Raw genomic sequence first — 6,000 nt, forward strand, 5'->3', positions numbered from 1 at the left:
CCGGGCCACCACTTGGACAAGGCCCGGGCCACCACTTGGACAAGGCCCGGGCCACCACTTGGACAAGGCCCAGGCCACCACTTGGACAAGGCCCGGGCCACCACTTGGACAAGGCCCGGGCCACCACTTGGACAAGGCCCTGGCCACCACTTGGACAAGGCCCGGGCCACCACTTGGACAAGGAACGGGCTACCACTTTAACAAGGCCCGGGCCACCACTTGGACAAGGAACGGGCCACCACTTGGACAAGGCCCGGGCCACCACTTGGACAAGGAACGGGCCACCACTTGGACAAGGCTCGGGCCACCACTTGGACAAGGCCCGGGCCACCACTTGGACAAGGCCCGGGCCACCACTTGGACAAGGCCCGGGCCACCACTTGGACAAGGCCCGGGCCACCACTTGGACAAGGCCCGGGCCACCACTTGGACAAGGAATGGGCCACCACTTTAACAAGGCCCGGGCCACCACTTCGACAAGGAACGGGCCACCACTTGGACAAGGCCCCCGCCACCACTTGGGCAAGGCCTGGGCCACCACTTGGACAAGGAACAGGCCACAACTTGGACAAGGCCCGGGCCACCACTTGGACAAGGAACGGGCCACCACTTGGACAAGGCCCGGGCCACCACTTGGACAAGGCCCGGGCCACCACTTGGACAAGCCCCGGGCCACCACTTGGACAAGGCCCGGGCCACCACTTGGACAAGGCCCATGCCACCACTTGGACAAGGCCCGGGCCACCACTTGGACAAGGCCCGGGCCACCACTTGGACAAGGCCCGGGCCACCACTTGGACAAGGCCCGAGCCACCACTTGGACAAGGCCTGGGCCACCACTTCGACAAGGCCCGGGCCACCACTTGGACAAGGCCCGGGCCACCACTTGGACAAGGCCCGGGCCACCATTTGGACAAGGACCGGGCCACCACTTCGACAAGGCCCGGGCCACCACTTGGACAAGGCCCGGGCCACCACTTGGACAAGGCCCGGGCCACCACTTGGACAAGGCCCGGGCCACCACTTGGACAAGGCCTGGGCCACCACTTGGACAAGGCCCGGGCCACCACTTGGACAAGGCTCGGGCCACCACTTGGACAAGGCCGGGCCACCACTTGGACAAAGCCCGGGCCACCACTTGGACAAAGCCCGGGCCACCACTTGGACAAGGCCCAGGTCACCACTTGGACAAGGCCCGGGCCACCACTTGGACAAGGCCCGGGCCACCACTTGGACAAGGCCCGGGCCACCACTTGGACAAGGCCCTGGCCACCACTTGGACAAGGCCCGGGCCACCACTTGGACAAGGAACGGGCCACCACTTTAACAAGGCCCGGGCCACCACTTAGACAAGGAACGGGCCACCACTTGGACAAGGCCCGGGCCACCACTTGGCAAGGAACGGGCCACCACTTGGACAAGGCTCGGGCCACCACTTGGACAAGGCCCGGGCCACCACTTGGACAAGGCCCAGGCCACCACTTGGACAAGGCCCTGGCCACCACTTGGACAAGGCCCGGGCCACCACTTGGACAAGGCCCGGGCCACCACTTGGACAAGGAATGGGCCACCACTTTAACAAGGCCCGGGCCACCACTTGGACAAGGAACGGGCCACCACTTGGACAAGGCCCGGGCCACCACTTGGACAAGGCCTGGGCCACCACTTGGACAAGGAACAGGCCACAACTTGGACAAGGCCCGGGCCACCACTTGGACAAGGCCCGGGCCACCACTTGGACAAGCCCCGGGCCACCACTTGGACAAGGCCCGGGCCACCACTTGGACAAGGCCCGGGCCACCACTTGGACAAGGCCCGCGCAACCACTTGGACAAGGCCCGGGCCACCACTAGGACAAGGCCCGGGCCACCACTTGGACAAGGCCCGAGCCACCACTTGGACAAGGCCTGGGCCACCACTTCGACAAGGCCCGGGCCACCACTTGGACAAGGCCCGGGCCACCACTTGGACAAGGCCCGGGCCACCACTTGGACAAGGCCCGGGCCACCACTTGGACAAGGCCCGGGCCACCACTTGGACAAGGCCCGGGCCACCACTTGGACAAGGCCCGGGCCACCACTTGGACAAGGCCCGGGCCACCACTTGGACAAGGAACGGGCCACCACTTGGACAAGGCCCGGGCCACCACTTGGACAAGGCCCGGGCCACCACTTGGACAAGGCCCGGGCCACCACTTGGACAAGGCCCGGGCCACCACTTGGACAAGGCCCGGGCCACCACTTGGACAAGGCCCGGGCCACCACTTGGACAAGGCCCGGGCCACCACTTGGACAAGGCCCGGGCCACCACTTGGACAAGGCCCGGGCCACCACTTGGACAAGGCCCGGGCCACCACTTGGACAAGGCCTGGGCCACCACTTGGACAAGGCCCGGGCCACCACTTGGACAAGGCCCGGGCCACCACTTGGACAAGGCCCGGGCCACCACTTGGACAAGGCCCGGGCCACCACTTGGACAAGGCCCGGGCCACCACTTGGACAAGGCCCGGGCCACCACTTGGACATGGCCCGGGCCACCACTTGGACAAGGCCCGGGCCACCACTTGGACAAGGCCCGGGCCACCACTTGGACAAGGCCCGGGCCACCACTTGGAAATGGCCCGGGCCACCACTTGGACAAGGCCCGGGCCACCACTTGGACAAGGCCCGGGCCACCACTTGGACAAGGCCCGGGCCACCACTTGGACATGGCCCGGGCCACCACTTGGACATGGCCCGGGCCACCACTTGGACATGGCCCGGGCCACCACTTGGACATGGCCCGGGCCACCACTTGGACATGGCCCGGGCCACCACTTGGACATGGCCCGGGCCACCACTTGGACATGGCCCGGGCCACCACTTGGACATGGCCCGGGCCACCACTTGGACATGGCCCGGGCCACCACTTGGATATGGCCCGGGCCACCACTTGGACATGGCCCGGGCCACCACTTGGACAAGGCCCGGGCCACCACTTGGACATGGCCCGGGCCACCACTTGGACAAGGCCCGGGCCACCACTTGGACATGGCCCGGGCCACCACTTGGACATGGCCCGGGCCACCACTTGGACAAGGCCCGGGCCACCACTTGGACATGGCCCGGGCCACCACTTGGACAAGGCCCAGGCCACCACTTGGACAAGGCCCGGGCCACCACTTGGACATGGCCCGGGCCACCACTTGGACAAGGCCCGGGCCACCACTTGGACAAGGCCCGGGCCACCACTTGGACAAGGCCCGGGCCACCACTTGGACAAGGCCCGGGCCACCACTTGGACAAGGCCCGGGCCACCACTTGGACAAGGCCCGGGCCACCACTTGGACAAGGCCCGGGCCACCACTTGGACAAGCCCCGGGCCACCACTTGGACAAGGCCCGGGCCACCACTTGGACAAGGCCCGGGCCACCACTTGGACAAGGCCCGGGCCACCACTTGGACAAGGAACGGGCCACCACTTGGACAAGGCCCGGGCCACCACTTGGACAAGGCCCGGGCCACCACTTGGACAAGGCCCGGGCCACCACTTGGACAAGGCCCGGGCCACCACTTGGACAAGGCCCGGGCCACCACTTGGACAAGGCCCGGGCCACCACTTGGACAAGGCCCAGGCCACCACTTGGACAAGGCCCGGGCCACCACTTGGACAAGGCCCGGGCCACCACTTGGACAAGGCCCGGGCCACCACTTGGACAAGGCCCGGGCCACCACTTGGACAAGGCCCGGGCCACCACTTGGACAAGGCCCGGGCCACCACTTGGACAAGGCCCGGGCCACCACTTGGACAAGGCCCGGGCCACCACTTGGACAAGGCCCGGGCCACCACTTGGACAAGGCCCGGGCCACCACTTGGACAAGGCCCGGGCCACCACTTGGACAAGGCCCGGGCCACCCCTAGGACAAGGCCCGGGCCACCACTTGGACAAGGCCCGGGCCACCACTTGGACAAGGCCCGGGCCACCACTTGGACAAGGCCCGGGCCACCACTTGGACAAGGCCCGGGCCACCACTTGGACAAGGCCCGGGCCACCACTTGGACAAGGACCGGGCCACCACTTGGACAAGGCCCGGGCCACCACTTTGACAAGGCCCGGGCCACCACTTGGAGAAGGCCCGGGCCACCACTTGGACAAGGCCCGGCCCACCACTTGGACAAGGCCCGGGCCACCACTTGGGCAAGGTCCGGGCCACCACTTGGACAAGGCCCGGGCCACCACTTGGACAAGGTCCGGGCCACCACTTGGACAAGGCCCGGGCCACCACTTGGACAAGGCCCGGGCCACCACTTGGACAAGGCCCGGGCCACCACTTGGACAAGGTCCGGGCCACCACTTGGACAAGGCCCGGGCCACCACTTGGACAAGGCCCGGGCCACCACTTGGACAAGGCCCGGGCCACCACTTGGACAAGGCCCGGGCCACCACTTGGACAAGGCCCGGGCCACCACTTGGACAAGGCCCGGGCCACCACTTGGACAAGGCCCGGGCCACCACTTGGACAAGGCCCGGGCCACCACTTGGACAAGGCCCGGGCCACCACTTGGACAAGGCCCGGGCCACCACTTGGACAAGGCCCGGGCCACCACTTGGACAAGGCCCGGGCCACCACTTGGACAAGGCCCGGGCCACCACTTGGACAAGGCCCGGGCCACCACTTGGACAAGGCCCGGCCCACCACTTGGCCAAGGCCCGGGCCACCACTTGGACAAGGCCCGGGCCACCACTTGGACAAGGCCCGGGCCACCACTTGGACAAGGCCCGGGCCACCACTTGGACAAGGCCCGGGCCACCACTTGGACAAGGCCCGGGCTACCACTTGGACAAGGCCCGGGCCACCACTTGGACTGGCCCGGGCCACCACTTTGGCCACCACTTGGACAGGCCCGGGCCACCACTTGGACAAGGCCCGGGCCACCACTTGGACAAGGCCCGGGCCACCACTTGGACAAGGCCCGGGCCACCACTTGGACAAGGCCCGGGCCACCACTTGGATGGCCCGGGCCACCACTTGGACAAGGCCCGGGCCACCACTTGGACAAGGCCCGGGCCACCACTTGGACAGGCCCGGGCCACCACTTGGACAAGGCCCGGGCCACCACTTGGACAAGGCCTTGGACAAGGCCCGGGCCACCACTTGGACAAGGCCCGGGCCACCACTTGGACAAGGCCCGGGCCACCACTTGGACAAGGCCCGGGCCACCACTTGGACAAGGCCCGGGCCACCACTTGGACAAGGCCCGGGCCACCACTTGGACAAGGCCCGGGCCACCACTTGGACAAGGCCCGGGCCACCACTTGGACAAGGCCCGGGCCACCACTTGGACAAGGCCCGGGCCACCACTTGGACAAGGCCCGGGCCACCACTTGGACAAGGCCCGGGCCACCACTTGGACAAGGCCCGGGCCACCACTTGGACAAGGCCCGGGCCACCACTTGGACATGGCCCGGGCCACCACTTGGACATGGCCCGGGCCACCACTTGGACATGGCCCGGGCCACCACTTGGACAAGGCCCGGGCCACCACTTGGACATGGCCCGGGCCACCACTTGGACAAGGCCCGGGCCACCACTTGGACATGGCCCGGGCCACCACTTGGACATGGCCCGGGCCACCACTTGGACATGGCCCGGGCCACCACTTGGACATGGCCCGGGCCACCACTTGGACATGGCCCGGGCCACCACTTGGACATGGCCCGGGCCACCACTTGGACATGGCCCGGGCCACCACTTGGACATGGCCCGGGCCACCACTTGGACATGGCCCGGGCCACCACTTGGACATGGCCCGGGCCACCACTTGGACATGGCCCGGGCCACCACTTGGACATGGCCCGGGCCACCACTTGGACATGGCCCGGGCCACCACTTGGACATGGCCCGGGCCACCACTTGGACATGGCCCGGGCCACCACTTGGACATGGCCCGGGCCACCACTTGGACATGGCCCGGGCCACCACTTGGACATGGCCCGGGCCACCACTTGGACATGGCCCG

Source organism: Cherax quadricarinatus, unplaced genomic scaffold (assembly GCF_038502225.1).
Source record: "Cherax quadricarinatus isolate ZL_2023a unplaced genomic scaffold, ASM3850222v1 Contig492, whole genome shotgun sequence".
NCBI lineage: Eukaryota > Metazoa > Arthropoda > Malacostraca > Decapoda > Parastacidae > Cherax > Cherax quadricarinatus.